This window comes from Camelus bactrianus, chromosome 1 (genome assembly GCF_048773025.1).
Source record: "Camelus bactrianus isolate YW-2024 breed Bactrian camel chromosome 1, ASM4877302v1, whole genome shotgun sequence".
In the NCBI taxonomy this organism is placed as follows: Eukaryota; Metazoa; Chordata; class Mammalia; order Artiodactyla; family Camelidae; genus Camelus; species Camelus bactrianus.
Window position 1 is genome coordinate 2,391,770 of NC_133539.1, and position 21,426 is coordinate 2,413,195.

Sequence of the window (21,426 nt, forward strand, 5' to 3'; positions counted from 1 at the left end):
CCTGGGCAGGGGTGGTGGGCGGGGGGCAGTGGAGCTCAGACCCCTCCCCAGGCAGCAGGGCCTGCTAATCCACTGACGTCTTAACACCAGGTCTGTTTTCAGCTGGTCCTTCCCCTCCTAGGGCACCGCTCACTCTTCCCTCTCCCCTGAGAATGTTCTCCGAATCCACCTGTGTTAAATCCAGGCTTGGGAAGACTCTCACAGCCAAACTATTTCCTGGTCTTTTAGAGTTGGCTTCACCATCTTCTAGCAATAGGGCAGGCTTGGCTCCGAAAAGAACAGAGTTCCCTTCATTCGGAATCCTGCCAAGTATTTTTTGGTAAAAAACTTTCTTTAACATCTTCACTCCCATCAGGATGGTCATTATCAAAAAAAAAAAAACAAAAAACATAAACTGTTTGCAAGGATGCAGAAATTGGAACCCTGTGCCTTGCTCGTGGGAAAGTACAGTGGTGCAGCTGCTGTGGGAAACAGTACTGCAGGTCCTTAAAAGGTTAACCAGTCACCATATGATCCAGCAATCCCACTTCTGGGCCAAGACCCAAAAGAACTGAAGGCAGGCTCTCACACAGATACCTGTGCACCTGTGTTCATAGCAGCATATTCACTATAGTCCAGTCGTCAAAGCAGCCCAGTGTCCATCGGTGGATGGATGGACAAACAAAATGTGGTCCAGCCACAGGATGGAATATTATTCCGCCTTAAAAAGGAAGGATGTTCTGACACGGGCTGAAACACGGACGAACCTGGAGGACGTTGTGTTCAGTAACATAAGGCAGACACAGAAGGACAAACACTGCGTCCACTTACATGCGGTCCCTGGAAGAGTCAGACAGGCAGAAAGCAGGAGGGTCAGGGCCGGGGCCAGGGGAGGTGGGGAGAGTGAGTGACTGATGGGGGCAGAGTGTCAGTTTGGGAGAGACAGAAAATTCTGGAGATGGATGGTAGTGATGGGTGCACAGCAATGTGAATGTCCTCAGTGCCACTGAAATGTTCACTTAAAAATGGTAAATTTTATAAGTATTGAACCAAAGTGAAAAGAAAAAGGATTGTTTGAGGGAGAGATGCTGATACAGAGGACCTTCCTCCTGGAGAGCAGGCTCCGGGTGAGGGGTCAGCACAGCCAGGCTGCTATGGGGGGTGAGATCTGCGGGGGTCCCATGGAAGCTCAGAATTTTGCACACCCCCCAGGAATGTCAGTGTGTGCTGCTTAAACTCCAGGGCCCTTCGGATGGCCTATGCACGGTGGCCTCTTTTGTAGCCTGTGGGTTCTGAGAGGCTGGGGTCCTCACGCCCGTTGGAAGGAGTTCCCCAGCAAATGGCTCCTTGCTTTCTGGGGCATCTTGGCGGCTTTGAGGGCACGCTGAAGAACAATTTTGGCATCTTAAATCGGGAGCTGTGGTTCACCGTAATGAGACTGGCTTCCATCAGGAGGGTGGGTCAGACGTGCCCCAAGGGCAGCTCAGCAACCCCAAGTGACTGCCCCTGCTTGGGCTTGGAGCTGGCTCTGTGTTCCTGGCGCCTCCGTTTCCACCCACCCCCACCAGGAGGGGGAGGGGCCAGCCCGGCCGCAGAACCCCGTGGCTTTGCTCTCTAGAAGACCAAGGGGAAGCTCAGTTTACTGCTGCGGACGGAGGGTCTTGTAAACCAGGCAGGACGCAAGCAAAACGTGTCTGGACCTCCGGCCACACTCAGCTTCTGTGCTAGCGTCGTGGTAATAACTAGACGTGCGTGTGCTGTCTCCTCAACCAGGTGCTCAGCACCTCCTGGGGCCCCGCCTCGCGTCTGAATCCAGCGGACCCCCGAGCGGGCGGGCACGCGACGGCCCTCGCAAGCAGCCGTGGGCTGAACAAGCCCCTGGTCTCTCCCTGGCCGGTCCTCTGAGCTGAGCTGTGGGTGCTGCCACCATGCTGACGACGATGATTATTAAATAGCTTCCTGAGATTCCCGAGTTGGAAATTGGAGTCCGCCCAGGGAGCCTCGCAGAGACCTCGGAACAATGACCCGGCCTCACAGATGCGCTCAGGAACCCCCTCTACCCGCCCCACCGCCGAGGAGCAGGAGGCCAGTGGCCGTGGGTTTCGGTGAGGCCCGCAGCGTGTTGAGGGTCCCGACAGCTTCGCTGGGGACCAGCCCACCTTCTCCCGCGTCTCTCGAGGTGTTGGTGCTGTAGAGGTGCCCGTTCCCGGTGGGGGTGGGGGTGGGGGGCCCAGCCGGCCTCTGGCACATCCTGCAGCACGTGGTCGCACCTCTGAGCAATGGGCGCGCAGGGGTTCTGAGATTTTCTCCCTCCCCCTCCTCTGGCCGGGATCCAGGTGTAGCCCAGAGCGCTGGCTGCTGCAGACCCGGCGGCTGCCGAGTCCTTCCTGACGCAGGTGTGGCTGAGCCGGGGGGCCCGACACCAGGGGAGAACCAGCGGAGGCCTCAGAGGGTGGCCTGGGCTGCTGGACACACTGGGGCCTGCCCCTGCTCGGCAGCTCTGGTGCCAGGGTCGGCTCCCCGGGTTCAGGACGGAGAACCTCATGATGTGGTCTCCTTCGGGTGGGTGAGCGCTCGCTGCCTCCGGCACCACTTAGCACGGCTGGGCCCTGCGACCAGAAGGCACGTGTCCACCAGGGGAGAAAGGCCAGTGGACCTGGTGGCTCGGGCTCGGCCCTGGTCTCCACTCTGCTGTTGACAATGCTGACTCCTGCGTCGAGAGGAGACATCGCCCTAAAGGGCTCTGGGTGCCAGCGGTGTGCCTCTGGTGCCCAGGGCTGGGGGCGCCTTCGCAGCTGGGCCATGGGGCAGTGCGCTGGAGCCCAGGGCGGGGCAGGGACTGCGGACGCGGGGACACAGAGTGTGGGGGCTCCAGGCTGGGGGTGAGGGGCCGCCCCACTCAGAGGTGGGAACCGAATCTGACCTAAGAGGAACCGCCGGCTTGGAGAGGTTGGGGGAGGAAGTGGGTTGGCCGATTAGCTTTCCTTCCAGAACGATACCAGGGCATTTCAGATGAGCACAGGGTGAACTCAGCCATCTGTGGCATGACCTCTGACCCCAGGGGTGGCCCTGAAGAGGGTACGTGGGGTGGACGTTTCTGTAAGGGCCCACCTGAAGTTTCCCAGGCCTGGCTCGGGGGGCTACCGTCTGTGGTGAGAGCAGAGGGCAGATTGCGAGGCTGGGAGGGCAGTGGGGGTGGGGCGGGGGCTGGGGCGGGGGAGGGAGAACAAGAGTGAGCAGGTTCAGTCCCTCCCCTTAAGCGGGCCCCTGGGGCTCAGTCCGACTCACTCCTCTTTCATCATCATCGTTTCATTTATTTGAAGGTGATTTCCGTAAAAAATAGAAACCTCATTCAGGAGGCTGAGGTGACAGAGCTCTGCCCCCGTGTCTCTGAGGGGCCCCGGGCTGAGATGAAGTCATGGGCTGCAGGCCAGCCCCGCTTCCCAGCAGGCTTTGGGGGTTTTGGTCAAACCTGAGGGGAAGGCATCTTCCCTCCTTCACTGAGTGTGTCCTCTTCCAGTGGCAAGAGGTTGAGTGAGAAGCCGGGGGCTCCCCATCCCACTGGGTTGAGGTTTGAAGACTGGGGTGGGGTGGGGGTGGGCCCAGGGGACGCAGTCCCCCAGAACCAGTCAGCTGGGACTGACACACAGTGAAAAGCCTGTCACAGCGTTCAGTGCGCTCGGACAAGGCGCAGACGGTATGGCCACCACCGACATCAGAACACACATGTCTACATCAGAGGGCCCCCAGGCCCTGGGGAGACACCCCGCTCTCCCGGCCCCAGGCAGCCTTTGGCCTGCCCTCAGGCCCTGTGGCTTAGTTTGCATTTTCTAGAATTTCCCCTGAACAGGTCACACAGCATGTGTTCTCCGTTCGCCTGGCAGAATTCCGTGCAGGTCCGTCCAGGAGTTGTGGGTGCCACGAGTTCGGCCCTTTCACTGCTGGGCGAGCGTGCCCCACGGCGTGGGCTGACCAGGGGTGTTCCTGCACTCACCTGTCCGTGGACGCTCGGGCTGGTCCCAGTTTGGGGCTATTACAAATGCTGCTGCTGTGAGTATTTGTGTGTGAGTGTCTACGTGGACGCGTTTTGTTTCTCTTGGGTGACGGGTGGAAGCGACGGCTGCACTGACTGAATGACAGCTACTGACTTTGCAGGAAGCTGCCAAGCTGTCACCCAGAGTGGCCTCCCTGATGCACGCCCCGGCCTCGGTGTCTGAGCGCTCCGGTTGCTCTGCAGCCTGGCCAGCACATGCTAGTGTCGGTCTTTACAATCTAAGCCGTTCTGATAAGCCTGTTCTTCTGATTTTGTTTTGCCTTTTCCCGATGACTTGTGAGTTTAACGTCTTTTTACGTGCTTATTGGCCATTCTATTTTTCAAGTCTGAGTTCCTGCCAATTTTTAATGAGGTTGTTTGAATTCTTTTTATTAAGTTGTAGGAGTTCTTTACATATTCTGCAAATAAGTGTTGCCATACGCACATTGAGATGTATGTATATCTACGCACATACACACACACGCATATACATACGTAGGTTTGTCTACTCTCACATACACAGAGTAGTTCCCTGTCTGTGGCTTGCCTTTCATTTGAAGAGTGGAGTTGAAGGTTTTAATTTTCATGAAGTCCACCTTAGCATTTTATCTTTTCTGGTCAGTGCTTTTTGTGTCCTGTCTAAGAAATCTGTCTGCCCCAATGCTGAGAAGTTCCTCCTCCTAGAGGTTTTATATAATCAGCTCTTCTTTCTACATCTGTGATCCACTTTGAGATGCTGTTTGCCTGTGATTTGGGATGGCAGTTGAAGTGTATTTTTCCTTTCTGGTTATCTGGTTCCAGGACCATCTATTGAAAAGGCTCTCCTTTGCCCCGCTGAATTAATTGATCACATGTGTCGGAAACTAAGTGACTACAAATGTGAGAACCTACTTCTGGACTCCGTGCTGTGGATCTGCATGTCTGTCCGGTGGCAAGGCCACATTGCCCTGGTTATTTTTATTATTACAGCTTAAGTCTTGATAAAATTGGGTAATATAAATCTTCTGATTTTATTCTTTTTTCTCTAAATTACTTGTGCTTTTCTGGGTCCTTCACATTTCCATATACATTTTAGAATCAGCCTGTCAATTGCTATAAATTGTATCAAATCTGTCTTGTGTGTGTGTAGGACCGGTATCACTTCCTCCTTAAGTACCTGATGGAGTTCACTGGTGAGGCGTCTGGGGCAGGGGCTGCTTTGCGGGGGGCTTTAAGTTACAAGTTCAGCATCACGCATGGGTCTAGAGCTGTGCAGCGTTTCTGCCCCATGTCTGAGCGAGCCTGGGGGGCTCACATCTTTCAGGACTCTCGTCTCTTCCGGTGGAGTCATCAGCTCTATTTCTCCAAAGTCTGTATTGGTCTCTTGGCATCAGCCGACTGTCTGGCGGCGCTGCGGCGACGCCTCCCGCTTCCCTGAGCCTTGCCTTGGGGGCTAGCGTGTGGCTCCTCTCGGTGAGTGCTCCGTGTGCTCTGAGAAGAGCGCGCGTTCTGCTCTGGTCGGGTGGAAAGTGCTGTAAACACCAGGCGGGTCGGGGCGGGTGACGCCGCGGCCAGAGTCTTCGGCATCCTGCTGGTTTTCCGTCTTCTTTTCTGTTTGCCCTAAGAGGGGAGTGTTGAGACCCCGAGTGACGCGTGTCGTCTGTCTGATTCTTCAGCTCTCCCGGCTTTACCGTCATGTGCTCTGAAGCTCTCTCTCACCAGGTGTGTACACTTCTGGGATTGCTGTGTCTTGGTGAGTGGGCCGTCCCTCGTCATCTCGCTCACCCTCCTTGTTCTGAGGTCTCCTTTGACACTGCCATCCTAGCTTCCTTGGCTTGGTGGGTGCGTGCTAAACTTCCACCATTTCTACTCTTGGCCAGTCTTTATGTCAAAGTGGGTTCTTGTAGACGGCATGGTTGGGTCCTGGACTTCCATCCAGCCCGCTTGTCCCTGCTTCTTAGCAGTGCATTTGGCCCATTTAGCATTGACTGTAACCAGCGGCGAAGTGCGTACCAGGCTGCCGTCCCGCTCCGCATTCCAGGTCGTCTCGCCTCTCGGCCCCCTGTCACCCCACAGGTCTTTCTCCGCACTGACTGTTTCAATTACATCATCTGTCTCCACGTGGGGAGGGGTGTGACACGTGTCCCACCCATCCACCTCCCGTAGGTCGGACTGTGGGCACATGGCCCCACTGCCACTTTTATCGTGTTTTATAGAGCAGTGTTCATCTGAGTTTTCCTTTTATATCAGCAACAATAATGATAAAAGTTCAGACACCACGTGCTAACATGAGCCTTCGTTGTTGGACGTGGAGATGAAGACTGAGCCCGGAGCAGTGGGTCCATTTTTCCATGAGCTCCAAACCTGGTGCAGAGGCCACGGGTTCCACCGGTAGGACCTGGTTTGTACCCACGGGACTGCAGCGGGGGGAGGCGGCGACTCCCCAGCCAGGCTCTGTGCGGCCGGACTGTAAGCCTCTGGGCCCTCCTTCTGCCTGCCAGGCGGACTCGCGCTGCCTATTCGCCAGCTCTCCAAGGAGCAGGGGGGCAGGCCAGGGGGTGTGGCTCAGGGCTGGAGGACATGTGAGCTGTTGCTCTTTGTCACTAGGAAGCTTGTCCCTGACCTTCACAGGTGGCTGCCGATACACCGACCCCTGGCAGCGGGGGTGGTGGGGCCTGGTTGCTTAGGGCTGAGCCTGGCTCCCAGCCTGCTCCCTGGACACACTGGCTCTCGTCCATCTCCCCTCACTGGACAATCAGAAGACCCTGAAGAACAAGCGTGAAAAAGAAGGGGATGGGGGCAGCGGCCAGGGAGAGGGGTGCTCCCAGGCGGGGGCCACCATCAGCCTCCCAGGTGGGGTGGCCTCCCCTGGATATGCCGGGGCTAGCTAGGTTCTTGAGTCAGCCCTGCCCATGGTCGCCCAGTAGTGAGCTGGCCCAAAAGCTCAGCTCCAGACTGGGATGCTCTGGACAAAGTTTGCAGGTTCCTGCATCAGTGATGGATGGATGGCGGGGATAAGGGGCCAGCTGGGAGGGTCTGAGTCCTGCTGGCCATCACTCGGGGAGCCCCCATACCCCCGAGGCTCCTGGGGGCTCTGCCCACCCACCCTGGGCCAGAGCTGCAGGCAGGCTGTACTTGGCATTCCGGGACGGTGCATGGAAGACATTTAATTGGCGAGTTCCCTCTCCACATGGGGTATAATTAATTTTCCTGAAATAGGCATGACAGCCCAATCAACTTTGCCTGTCTGAGTCAGGCAGTGGTTGTCGCCTTGCACGGGCATGGCGGGTCGATGGTTGCTGGGAATTCAAAGTGCCCACAGCTCCCCAGTCCTGACAGGGTGGTGCAGGGGAGTTCAGGGCCAGGCTAGAGGTCAGGGATCGGGGGGACACCACACACCACAACCACCCTGTGCAAAGATGCTGTGCGGGGCCAAGTGGCACATGTTGTTCCCAGGTGCAGAGCTGGTGCTCGTGTGGCATGGACGGGGTTGGGGGCATATCTGGAGCTGCCCCCTGTCAAAGGAGAGCAAACCTGAGTCCTCCAGAGAGAAAGGGGGTGCCCCCCAGCATGCATGCCTCTCCTTTCCAGAGACAGGCCCTCGGGACCTGGTGATGTGAGGGCCGGTCACCGCCCAGGCTGGCCATGGCCAGGTGTGAGGGGTCAGAGCAGGACTGGGGAGCGGGCAGCGTGGACGTCTGAGGCCCCCGTGCCGAGGTGGCACTGCTCCTCTCGCCTGGGCCTTGGTGGCGCTGGTGTGGGAGTGGCACCTGCAAGAACTCGGGCCTCTCGCCTCTTGGGGCTCCCCAGCACAGGGATGGGGGCTTGTAACGGAGGGTGCATGTACCTGTGTCTCCAGCTGCGGGAGTGACTAGGGCTGTGGCCTCTCCAGAGCTGGATGGCCCTCAGCGAGCAGGCCCAGGTAGGCTGTTTCTTCTCTTCCTTCTGTGCCGGGGCCTCCCTTCTGAGCTCAGAGGGGGCTAGAGTCTCATCTGTAGGGGAGGCTGGGAGTGAGGAAGCTGTGTCCCCATAGGGTTGCAGACGGGGACACTGAGGCCTCAGAGGTCAATGGAGCCGGGGCTGCAGGCCTGGCTGTCGGCAGGAGGCTCCAGGCAGGACGTGGGACCTGCCCTTCCTCCCTCCCTTTGCCAGGCCCTGAGGTTCTGGGGCTCACGCCCGAGGGCACAGCCCAGACCCCAGACTCAAGCTCTCCAGGCTGTCTCCTTCACAGATGGAGACACTGAAGGTGCAGGCCCTCGTCCCAGAGCACAGAGCTGGTGAACAGCGCAGCATCCTCGGACCCAGCAGTCTGCCCCTGAGCGGTACTGTGAAGTGATGGGACGACGCCCCGTTTTCTTTCTATCCTTGTCCTAGAACCCCTCCCACCACCAAGAGAGCCCGCCTGAGCGCAGACCTGGGGTCAAAGGCCAAGTCCTGGGTGGGAGAGCACCGCCCCTATTTTCGCCTTTTCAAGATGGAAGGTGCTGTGGGGTGCGTTGTGTCCCTTCACTTGATATGGTCCCTGGTGCCTGTGACCTAATTTGGAGATGGAGTCTTTGCAGGAAGCTGCCATCAAGTTGAACTGAGGTCTGGAGGGGGGGCCCGACATCCTGTGAGACTGGTGTTCTTAGAAGCACAGGGAGGTTTGGACACAGACGGAGGGAACAGGCCTTGTGAAGACAGAGTGGGGATCAGAGAGACACGGCCACAAGCCACGGAGCGTCCGGCCCGGCCACCAGGGGAGGCAGGAAGGCCCCTCCCTGGGAGTTTGGACGGAGCATGACCCCGTGACATTTTCGATTTTGGACTCCCAGCCTCCAGACTGTGAGAGAATAAATTCCTGTTGTCCGAAACCCCCCAGGCCATGGTGTTTGGTACAAAGCCACAGGCAAGCTCCCATCTCTGAAGGCGACCCGACCCACAGCAGTCAGGGGACAGTGGCCCTGGGGCCTCCAGCCCTGCCACCTGCCCCGCGCTGTCCCCTCTCCCTACCCTCTCCAGGCTCCACCACCCGCGTGGTTGAGAAGAAAATGGCTCCCTCCTCCCATCAGACATCCCGATTTTGCTTGAAGCAGACACCTGTGCGGTGAGCGGGGGCACCAGTAGGTAGGCGAAGCTGCCATCCTTACTGGGGCGGGCAAAGGCGGGCAGGAAACAGGAGCCGGAACCCCAGCCTCCCCTTCCCTGCTGACTTCCCGCCCTCCTCCCGGAAGCCTCAGCCTCTTTCAGCCTGAATCTCAGAGGGAAGTGAGATTCCAGCCCGGCACCGTCACGTGATATCCTGTAAGTCGGGGTCAAGATGCTCCCGGACTGTGTCCGAAGCCGGGATCCGAGCAGGGAACACAGGGCGCCCCTCTCTGCTGGACCAAACGACACTGTTCCCATCCCTGTGTTGCTGGCCTGTGCATTTCGGGTTTTATCCAGGAAATGGCTCCCAGGGCCTCCCCAGGGCTTGTGGAGACCTCAGGGCAGCCTTGCTTCTAGGGCTCAGGGCCGGAGGGAGCCGCCAGCAGGGCAGATCCAGCGCAGACACAGGCTAGGCGAAGGCCACTGTGCAAGGTGGGGGGTGCAGGCAGGCCTGGGAGGTGGAGACCCCTGCACCCCAACTGCAGAAGGGGCCTGGCAAGGAGGCGGGGAAGGCCAGCGCCGTGACCAGCGGCGGCGCCAGGGCTGAGTGTGGGCCTTGTGAGCAGGGGGCTGGGGTGAGGGGCTCCCCCTAGCTTGCCTGCTGCCAGTCCTGGCCGCAGAGCCTCACTCCACCTCCCGGCATGGGGGCCCAGGCTGCTGCGGGGCTCATGTGGGTCTGCTTGGGCTTGAGGCCGGCCAGTGGGGGGCCCAGAGGATGTGTTGGGGTGACCTGGGGGTGGCAAGGGCAGGGCAGCCTCCTGGTGGGAAAGGCTATGGGGGGCTGCCTCGGGGGTGTGGGACGCTGCACTGGGCTGTCTCCTCGGCCTTGCTCCAAGGCCGGGGTGCTCCCAGCAGCCAGACTTGTGGGCCCCAATGGTGGCCCCTTCTGGGACAGGTGGTGCCTCTCCCTACTCGTACTCAGGAAGGACGCTTAGTCCCCAAAGCTCCCCTCTGTCCCTGGGTCCCCAGACGTCTCCAAGCCTCGCACCCCAGCCTGGAGCTGGTGAGGGCCTGTGCTGGGCCGGGGGCAGGTGGTGCCCCCTTCTTGGGAAAAAGGGAAATGAAAACACAGAAGGAAGTGGTCCGCCCCAGACGGGCAGAGCGAGTGCAGGGCACAAAGGCCCACGGAGGTGGGCAGGGCAGCGGGCGCTGGGCTGGTCTTGGCTCTAAACCGCAGGGCCCCTGGGGAGGGGCACCTGCCCGCCTGCGGCCAGAGCCCCGGACACACACGGAAACCCATCCAGGCATCCTGGGGCAGCGCCCTCTGGCCCCCGTCTTGGCTGCCCTCCTCTTCCAGGCGCCCCCGTTGGGGTGGGCTCCTCCAGAGCCGCCAGCAAAGGCCTGGCAGGTGGTGCTGCCCGGCTTGGGGGGCAGGGCGTGTGCCCCCCACTCCTGCCCCCGCAGTTCACACTGGGTGAGACTCGGGCAGAGGTGAGGGGCCGGGACGAGAGAGGTGACAGCAGTGTGATGAGGGGCCCTGATGACAGCAGGGTCATGGCCTGAGAGCCTCGGGGGCCCTGGCTACTCACAGGGGACACAGCCCTTCTCCATAGGGACAGCCTGCTTCGGAGTCTTCCCCAAGCTCAGGACAGCTGGAGACCTCTCCAGAGGCCGGGCGGGGGCGTGGACCTGTGCCCACAGGTCAGGGACAGCAAGAGGTGGCCAGGAAAGGAGCCAGCAGGAAGCTGAGGCTGGAGGAGGCACCGCTGCAGAGCCACCACCAGCTGGGACCCTTGGGGACTGTGGGTGACGAGCCCAGGGCTGGCTTCTATTTGCAGACTTCACAGCCCCAGCCTTGAGGAGGGTGCAGGACCCCCGTGCAGGGCGGAGCCAACGCCAGTGGCCTCAGCTGATGCGCTGGCTGTCACTCATGGTCACTCACCCTCTGCCCCTCGTGTCTCCTGCGCCCAGGTGAGGAAGCACCCCGGGGCCCGGCTGCAGAAAGCGGGAGAGCACACGGGCTGAGCCCGCACCCCCGGCTCACTAGCCCTCTGGCCCCCATCCCTCCCGCTTCACCCCGAGTGTGATAAACACGCTCAGCCACCTTTCTGAGAAGGCCAGGGTGCAGGGTTGGGTGCGGAGGCTGGACGGGCTGGAACGCGAGCAGGCGGCTCTCTGACGGGTGATGGGTGTGTCCCTGCACATTTGCACACACGTGCTCGCACCTGGGTGCACACGGGCACAGAACCCCTGTTCCTGCTTGTTCTGACTTGGTCCCCACAATAGGCTTGAAGGCAAATGTTTTGTCCCCGTGCTGCAGAGGAAGGAGCTGAGGTCTGTGAGTTTTGGTGACTCAGACAAAGCCCAGCTCATCAGCTGCTGTTGGCCGGTGTGACTCCAGGTCAGGTGCCCAAGAGCCTGGGAACAGTGCTGCTGACCATGAGGGCCAGGTGGGCGAGCTCCTGACAGGAGAAGGGTGTCTCATGTTGGTTAGCATGACCACAGTGGGAGAAGCAGCCATGGGGCAGAGGTGACCACAGGGAGAGGTGACCACAGGGAGAAGTGACCTTGTGGGGGGAGTAACCATGGGGGAGAGGTGACCACAGTGAGGGGTGAACACAGGGAGAGGTGACCACAGGGGAAGAGGTGACCACAGGGAGAGGTGACCTTTGGGTGGGAAGTAACCATGGAGGAGAGGTGACCACAGGGGAATAAGTGACCATGGCGAGAGGTGACCTTGGGGCAGAGGTGACTCAGGGGAGAAGGGCCCCAGGGTGGGCAGTGCCCACCGTGTCCTTGACTGTGGGAGGGCTGTGGCCTGGCCTGGGGCTGACTGTCCACTGCAGCCCAGAGTCCTCCGTGCCTCGGGGCCCCCTGCCACTGGGTCAGGGGTCCTGCCCTCAACAGGGGTGCCTGCTCCCCCACCCCCACCTCTGCCCAGTCATCAGGACAGCTGTGGTTCCAGGGCTTCTGGGGGGTGCTCACGAGAGCCGGAGCTGCTGACGCCACCGCGCCCGCCACCAGCCAGCAGGGCTATGCTGAGAGCCGAGCTCGCCCGCCGCGGGGGGCAGCGCGTGCAGCGGGCTGCCTGTGTGTGTGCATGTGCACGTGTGCCTGGGTCTGACACCTCTGCTGCCATGAGAAAACTGCGGTATGATCACAGCAGTGCAAAGTGTCTTGGAGGGGCTGGAGGCCATGCCAGGCAAGGGTCTGTGTCCCATGTGACCTGAAGACGCTGAGGAGAGGTGACCGTCGAGGCCAGCCCCACCTTTGCTCCGGAAAACGCAGTGCAGATTTTCCCTTTCCCGGTCTGGTGGGCCCAGGCATGGGGAGATGGAAGTTTACTGCAGGCTGGGTTCCCTGTAGCCTTGATTGACTGTCAAATATTATGAAGACCTGTCTCAAAGAAGGCCCTGGTGTGGAGGGCCTGGGCTCGGCCCTGGCAGTGAGTGGAGTCCTGCCGTGTACGGAGGCCCAGCCCTGCCCCACTCGGGGCTCCTGTCAGTCTCCTGTCCCACCCAGGGCTGAGATTTCAGCCACCCCTGTGTGCCTCCCTGCCCTGTGGGGCCGGCCTTGGCCCCGGGGAAGAGCTGAGTCACCAGCTTGCTGGGCGTGAGCTCGGCTGACGCTACAAGTCATCATGTAATGTGTGCCCCTCTTCAGGTGCGCCCCCTTGACTTTGAAAGTTCTGTGACTTTTTCTTTGCTTATTTTGGAGAATAGACTCAGAGCCAAATACAGAGACCCCAGCAGCCCCGATACTGAATTCCCTTGGAGAAGATCCTTCCGGGAGTTGGAGGCTGTGGCCTCTCGTCCCCCGAAGCTCTGCCTGTGGGAAGCCCCGCCCTGGATCCTTGCCCTGCGACCTGGCAGGGTGGTCTTGGCCTCCTGGGGCTGTGGTATGGAGGTGCCCACCCTTCCCCTTGGCCCTCGCTCAAGAAAGGCCCCGCCCTTCCCCAGGGTGGTTGTAAGCCTTCAGAATGGCTCATCGGAGCTCCCTGGTTGGTCCAATCATGGCTCTGATGAGATGAGGACATTTGGGTACAGCTCAGGCAATGGCTCAGGAACCACATCCCCTGGCTGTGTCTCCTGAGGTCTGGCCCCGGTTGGGGGGGGGGGGGATCGAGGGTGGGAGGGGTACCTCCGCCCGGGCAGGTGCTTTCAGAGTGAGTCACGCAGGTACGGGAGCCCCTGGGAAGCCTCCTTCCTCGCTCTGACTGTGCTCTGCTCGTGACCTTGGGTTGAGGACAGCCAGTTAGCTGGTCCAGGCAAGGCCCACTCTACCACTGCGTCCAGCGTGGCTTTCAGGAGCCATGATAAGCTTCTGTCCCTGTGCTGCCAGGAGCCCCTCTCAGCCTCCCTGGGGCTCTGAGGCTGGGCCTTCCCCTGTCTCTGGGTGTCCCTGGGTGTGAACCAGCCCCTGAAAACAGATCAGGGTGGTGGCCCAGGCCTGGAGCCCATTCTGTGTGTGGGGGCTGCCCCGGGCCCAGGCGAGGTCCAGGTCGAGATGCAGGAGGCAGGATGAAGGGGAGTTCTACCAGCCACACTACTTGGGGGACCCAGTGCAGAGCGAAAATAAGGCACCCGTGGGCCAAAAGCTCTATGCCCATCGAGGCAGCAGCAGCAGCGCCGCACCACGCGTAGGCCCGCCTGAGCGCGGCCTGTGCACCTGTGCGCGGCACACGTGCAGGGCCCGTGGGGCCTGGGGTCTGGGGCTCCCAGGCTGCAGGCTGACGGTGTTGCCCAAAGAGCTTTGTTGGACCCCGTGATTCAAGGTGGTAGGGGAGACAAAGGAGTGGAAGGAGAGGGGAGGAGAGATCCCTTTGTGGCTAAATTGGCGGGGTGGCGAAGGACCGCATCATCTCTTCTGTGGGGCTGGATCTGCCGGGAGAGATACAGACATTTGGGGAAGAGATGCTGTGGTCCATGGGTTTTATCCCGCTGCTGCAAGAAAATGCAGGCCAAAATTTGCAGATTTTGTGTGGTTGCTGTGAGCGTGTTTAATCACCTCGCTGACCCAGGGTAGACAGTGCCCACCTCACTCACTGCTTTGCAGCACCCAGCCCCCACCCTCGCTGCTCCCCGTCTGTACCCAGCCCTTCATGGCCAGCTGGAATCGTGTGTGGTCCCTGCCCCCAACCTCTCTGATGTGCACGTGTTCCCTCACTGGGATGTTCTGCAGGCCTTTGCCTGGGCAGCTGCATGTGTCCTTCGAGACCTGGCTGTGCCCGTTTCCTTGTTTCCTGGGTACTTCCGTGCACGCCGACCTGAGTGCCTAGTATGTCAACGTGGCGTTCCTGCTCTCTCTGTTTTAGGTAGAGCTCTCTTGGTGCAGAATCCCATTTCAGATGAATGTAAGTGTAAAGGAAATTTCTAAGCTTGGAGTAAACTACATCACTCGGGACCAGCTTCGGTCATGGCTGGATCCAGGAGCCTGAATGATGGCCTCAGGGCTCTGGTTCTCTCTCCGTGTCTTGGTTCTGCTTGTCTTTGCTTGACTTCATTCTGGGCGTCAGACCTCTCCCCATGGGGTGGAGGTGGCCTTTGGCAATCCCACATTTGCCTCCTACCAAACTAGCAGCCCCGGTGGGAAGAGGCTGATTTTCTGGTCACTCTACAGGTTAGTCTCAGAGGGAGTCCTTACAATGTGACATCGAGCATCCCAGGACCTACCACTGTGGCCAGTGGGTGCGGGGTGTGTGTGTCTCTCTGTAGGGTCGGCCCCCAGGAAAGACAGATTTGCTGCCCAGCGAAGGGGAGGGAGGCTGGGCTGTGTCCACGCCCCCAGCAGAATGGATGATTTCCTGGCAGGAGTGCTGTGCGTTTAGGCGTCTCGGTACCCCCACCGCGTGCCCCATGCCTGGAGGCGCATAGGAGGGCATATGCAGTCTTTACTGATCGGCCACTTCTGCCCTTGGGGACTCTTTGGCCAGAGAAGGTGGAACACGTGGGCTGTGAAGAAACTGAAAGCAGACAGAGGTCATCTTTGGGAAGCCCCTCAGCCCCCCAGGGCTGGGCCCTTCCTCCGCTGGTGCCCAGGCGGAAGCTGCTCTTTGCGGCAGAACTGACCAGTAGAAGGGGGTGGGCGGGCTCTCTCAGCCCCGGGGGCCTTCTCACAGTTACCATGTTGCTCAATCCCAGGTCGAACCCTTCGGTCTGCAAGGGTCACTTTGGCAAAGGCCGGGTGGGTGCGAAGAGGGTAAGAAACCCGAGGCGGGCGCCCAGGGCCAGCCTGGGCAGAGAGGCCGTCACGCGGGGTCCTGCGTCTAGCCATGCCTGCGGCTCCCCTGAGTGACGCCGGGCAAGCCAATTAAGTCTCTTTTTTATTAACTTCAATTTGAATTGGTGTCCCAAATCACCATGTCCCAGAATCCAGAAGGAAAGGGTTAGATTTTTGTGAAAATGTAGATTAAAATGTCTGTACCATTGTGAACAGGACCAGCCTGCTCCAGGAGTGGGTAGCGAGGCCAAATGGGATTTGTTCCCAGGGAGTTCCGTGTTCCCTCAGCCTCCACCCATCAGCTGGGACCAGCTGCTCCCAAGGCCCCCCTCCCTGAGGGCCAAGAGAGGACTTCCTGCTTCACAGATGCCCCGAGCCCACCTCCGGTGCAGGGCACAGGCCGGGGCATGGAGCCCTCCCAGGTCTGACCTGCTGGTAACTGCAGGCAACGGGGGCCTCGGTGCAAGATACTCACACAGGTCCCCACTTCACTCTCTCTCAGTGTTTCCCTTTCTAACTCCCTTCTTTCTCCGTCCTCAGTCCCTCTCTCTTCTTTTTCACCAAATGCAGACAAATACATTCATACCAGCTATGATAGTTCCCCTTAGGGTTCTGCAAGCGGTGCACGTCACTGCAGGAAGAAAGAGCAGAAGGGCTAGCCGCACGCGTGTCCTCTCTCTGTGCGTGGTTGACCGCAGAGCCTCAGCTCGGCGTGAACACAAGCTTGTTCAGTTTGGCTGATCGCAGCTTTAGCCGCACTCTGCGACCCCTTCCGGCCCCGACAAGCCCTTGTGCAGATGCCACTCACATCCGGTCACTCCAGCCGCCCGACGCAGGCCGTCCGTCTGAAGACGTCCTCTCACGCCCTGCTCGGCCCCTTTCCCTCCCTCCCAGGTGCTGGGCTGCCGGCTCCCAGGGCTGTGGGTGGGGCGCGGGGTGCTTGTGCTTCCCCTCGGCCTCCCCTCCCTCGGGCTGGCTCCCTCAGTGAGCCCCAACCCTGAAGCCTCTGACTCCCCGAGCCCCCAGCACGGTCTGGGTCGGGGAGCTGGCCTTGGCCTCCACCCTGTTGATTTCTCGTGCGTTAAGCCCTGCTGCGAGTTTAGGGGGTTGGGTCGTGGGTCAAGGGTCACTTAGTTCTTGTGACATTTTCAACGTTAGTCACCGATTCCGGGGCTCTAGTAAAAATCTCACTCAAAATCAAATAACTAAAGGGGAGGGTATGGTAGGTAGAGCACATGCTCAGCATGCATGAGGTCCTGGGTTCAGTCCCCAGTGCTGCCATTAAGAACATAATAAAATAAAGCAAAAATTTAAAAATAGTCAAATATCTAGCTTGCAGGCTAGAGTCCAGTGCCTTCATCCTCTGGTACCCATGCCCTAGTATTGTCCCCTCCCACACTGTATCTGAGACGGTAAGTGACATCCAAGATGAGGTCACCAAGGACACAGTGGTTTTCACCTTGCTCTCTGGGGGCCCTCGCTCTCGGGGAGGCCAGCTGCTCTGGAGTGGGCCACTGGTGAGGACCCGAGGCCTCCTGCCTGCAGCCACGTGAGCAGGCTTTCCCATCCTAATCACACCTTCAGGTGATGCAATCCTGGTGGACACCCTGGCTGCAACCTCACCACTAACCCTGGGTCAGAACTGTGCAGCTGGGCGCCTCCCAAATCCCTGAGCCCCAGAAACTAAGATAATAAAGGTTTGCGGTTTTAAACTGCTACGGTTGGGTAACTGTTACACAGCAGTAGTAACTCCTCTCACCCGTGTGTGTGTGTGTGTGTGTGTGTGTGTGTGTATGGATGTGTGTGTATGTGGTTATGTGTGTGTGTGGATGTGTGATGTGGATGTGGTGTGTATGTGGGGTGTGTGTGTGTGTGTTTGTGTGTGTGGAGGTGTGTGTATTTGGATGTATGTGGATGTGGGGTGTGTGTGCGGATGTGGATGTGTGTGGATGTGGTTGTGTGTGTGTGGATGTGTGAGGCTGAGGGGGGCGGTGTGTGTGTGTGTGTGTCTTCTGCCCTCCTGGGGCTTCCCCAGCACTGTGGCTGCAGGGCCCACAGGCCAGTCCCTGCTGCTCCCCTCTCCCAGGTCCAGGGGCGGACACGGCCCCTCCCCTGCTACCCCCAGGGCACCGCGCATCCCTGCCTCGCTTCCAAAGGCCTGTCTACATGCTTGCAAACTGTCCCTTTAGTCAACCTCCTCAAACATCCCAGTTTGACTGTAACCTCTATTTCCTGTCCAGCCCACACCTGGAAACTTCTTCCCCTCCAGTCAAGGCTTGGCCCCTGCCCTCAGGGGGGACCTTCCCCAGTCTTTCCCAGTTGGAGGAATCTGGAAGCAGCTCTCACTTTCCCCTCAGATTTATCCTAAGTGGCACCGGTGACGGGCTTAACAGAACGCAGGCAGATGCAAACGCTTTCTGTTCTCTTTTCACTGGGGGTCAAGACGCTCCACCAGTCATCACTTGTGGGCTGGCGTGTTAGGAAGTGCTGCCCAGGGCAACGGTCGCCCACTCAGCCTCGCCTCTGTGCGCGGAAAGCTCATCTCAGGGGCCCAGGAGCCACATTCCCCGGGAGGGAGGGGCCTGAGCGCTCCCGGGACGCCCTGGCCCCACCCCCAGCCCCGTGTGCAGGACGGGTTCTCGTGCCGCACTCTGGGAAATTCCCCGGAGCAGGGATTTCCTCAGCGCATCCCCGGAATATTGCTTTCCTGCCGCAGGAAGCGCAGGAGGCCAGGCTCTTCCTGGCCGGGGTTCCCCGGCCCAGCCTGGGCGCCCCTGACGTCCCGCTCGCACACCTGGCCTGGGTCCTGTGGAACCCGGGGCCGCGCCAGCCAGCCCCCGGGTGCCCTGGGCCGGGGCTGGAGGCTGCCTTTGTTTAAACGTTTGGTGTTTTGTTCCTCATGAATTTTGCACTCATTTTGATTTTTAAAAACGTTGCCCTCAGTCAGCACTGATTTTGGTCAGTGAGTTTTTGGAATCCCCCCGCGTAAGCTCTGGGCCAGTGTCTGGTTTCCATCCTGGAGTCACGCGGCACTCGGGGCAAAGTGGGGCCTGTGAGCAAGGTCGGGGCCCACGAGGGCCCGGGACCCTTGGCCATTTGCACAGGGCCGTCTCCTGCAGGGCTGAGCCCCCAGGGGTGGGCACCGGTGGTCTTGCCTGGAGCCAGTGCCAGGACCTGTGAGCAGTCCACGTGAGGGGCCTGGCCAAGAGGGCAAAGGGCAGCCCTAAGGGACACAGAGTGGCCACAAGAAACCTGCTTGTCCTGTGCTGGTCACTACCCTGGGCAATGACAGGGCAGTGCTGGGGACGGCTGGGGGCTTCCGAGGCAGAAAAGGCCGGTTGGTTGGGGCGGGTCCTCCCAGAAGTGGGTCAGGGGCTCCAGCACAGCCACAGTGGCCTCTCATCCCAGGTGGCTCTGCTCCCCCAGCCCTGGGCTGGACTCCTCTAGGGCAGGAAGCTTGCCCTGCCTGGTTTGAAGCTTTTGCCTCTGTCAGCAATGTAAGAACCTGTCTCTGCCCTGCTCTCTGGTACCCGGGTCTCCCTGAAGCACATTTGGGGTGTTGGCATGAATAGTGTGTTTGGAAGCAGGTCCGTAAACAGATCTGACCCCAGACGTGCAGAGTGCAGAGGCCATTTCTCCCCATTGCCCCTGCAGTGTTCTTCCCAACCCTAGTCCTGGGACAGCCCAGGCCGCGGACGGAAAGGCAGCACGCGGGCAGGAGAGGGGTCTCCATGAGGACGCGGCAACAGACAAGCACCCCGGTGTCTGCGGCAGGCTGAGACTGTGAGGTTCCCGGGGGCTGCCCTCCCCAGCTTTCTGCTGTCTGTCCTGCACGGCTGACCTGGCTCAGGGTTGTCCAGAGAATACCTCCCACCGGACAGAAGACAGTCTGCAAGTGGGGCCAGGGGCCAGCTGTCAGGGCGCCGGGCCACTGCTTGTCCTGGAGAGGAGCTGGCTCCTGGCCTGCAGTTCCCCCAGCGGGCCTGTCCATGGTGAGAGAGCAGGCCTGGGGCCAGAAAGCCCCTGGCAAGGCTGGGAGAGGAGGAAGGGGACCCATCCACTTTGTTTTATATTAACACAGCTTCAATGGCTTTCTCATGGTTAGAGTCTGCCTGGTTCTTCTCTCCCTTTTAAAAACACTTGTTGATCTATTTGTGTCCTGATACTTTAACTGTGCCTCTCGGTAACAGCATGTGGTAGACTCATGATTTCCTTGTACAGTCAGATAAGCTCTGCCCTTTCAGTAGAATATTTAGTCCATTTACATGTAATGTAATGAGTTGATGCAGTTGGCCCAAGTCTCCCGTCTGCTGCCATGTCCCCGTCTGCCCCACCTCCTCTTTCATCCTTTCTGGACCTTCCTGGTGCCCTCTCTGTTTTTCTGCATGTCTATGCTCACATCTGGGATCACTTTCCTTGAGCCTGAAGGACTTCTTCTGGCCCTATTTTTGTTGTGTACGTTGGCTGGTGGTAAACTCCTTCAGTTTGTGCTCGTCTGAAAGTATGTTTGTTTTGTACTCATTTTGGAAGGATGTGGTCACGGGTGTGGAACCCTGGGCTGGAAGTCCCCTCCATCAGCACTCTGAAGCTGGGTTAATTGTCTCTGGCTCCCATCATTCCTAACCAGAAGGCACTCGTCATTTTGATTATGGTTCCTCCAGAGGCGACATGTTGCTTTCCTCTGGCTGCTTCTAGGGTTTTCTCTGCACTTTTAGTTCTTAGCAACTTCACTACGATGTGCCTGGGGGTGGCCTCCTTTGTCTTTATCCTCTTCAGGTTTCGCTAGGCTCCTTACATCTGTGGGGTGATGTCTTTTTATCAATTTTGAAAAATTCACAGCCATCAACTCTTGAAATATTTATTCTGTCTCATCCTCTCGTCTCCCTCTGGGGCTCCCATTACATGTATGTGTGTGTGACAGACTATTTGTTTTTACCTCACATGCCTCTCTAATAGTCTGGTCTTTTTTTTTTTTTTTTTTTTTTCCATTTTTTTTCTCTCCATGCTTCTCTTTGGATAATCTCTATTGACCTGTGTTTGCCCAAAACGTATTGTTTGAAGTCATGTGATGTGATGGCCTTGTATTCACTAGTCTTGCTCACTGAAGCACAAACCTGGTGTGTTTCTCTTTGTCTTACTGTCCTTTCTTCTGCTGTGAGGCCCGTGCAGCCGCTCCTTTGGTTCCAACTCTGAGCTCTCGGTGTAGGATGCCCACTGGTTCTCTTTCATAGTTTCCACTTCTCTGTTGAAATTCTCCAACTCTTAATTTATTTTATATATTCCTCTGAAATCTAATATACTTTCAGTAGCTGTTTTAAAGTCATTATTCACTGACTTTCAGAGCTGGGTTGTGTGCAAGTCTGCTTCTGTCACCAAATTTCTCCTCTTGATGAAGGGTCACCTTTTTCTAATTTTTCTCATATCTTGTAATTTTTGATTGTCTTCTGCACATTGTGTTTAAAAGAACTGCAGGCATTGGAGTGAATATTACTTTCCCAAGGGAAGGCCCACTCTTTGCTCTGTGAGGCAGCTAAGTGGGGGCTGGTTACTCAATCCACTCAGGGGAAGGCCTTCTTTATCCTAAAAACACCAGCAAAACAATATTGACCACAAACACCAGAAGAACAAAACTCCAGAACTCCTCTCCTGGTTTTCCTGCCTGGCTCCTCTTTTTCTGACTTCTTCTGACTCAAATCTTCAAAGTCTAACTTTGAGGTCGGAGCCTGTCCCTGGCCCTCTGTGCTTCCGCATCCTGGTCCCTCAGTCACCCCTGTGGCTCCAGCCTCTTTTGCCCACATTCACATGCCCTGCTCATCCCTGCCCCACACTCCCAGGCTGCCAACCTCTGCGGATGCTGCCTCTGAAGCCTCTCTTTTCCCCAGTCACCTATTCTGGGGACCACATGCGTGGCCATCACCAACTCTCTTTTTCTTTTTTCTCCCCATCATTTATTTCCTCTCTAAGTCTATATATGATTCTGTCATAATGTCTTTCAAATGTGTCCCTTTTTTCCTCAATTTTGCTGCCAGAACCTGAATCCAGGCTCTTACCATCTCAGTTCTGGGATGATGGAGATGATGATGATGATGATGAAGACAATGATACACTTCGTTATCGCAGCCATGGAAACTAACACACGAGGAGAGAGA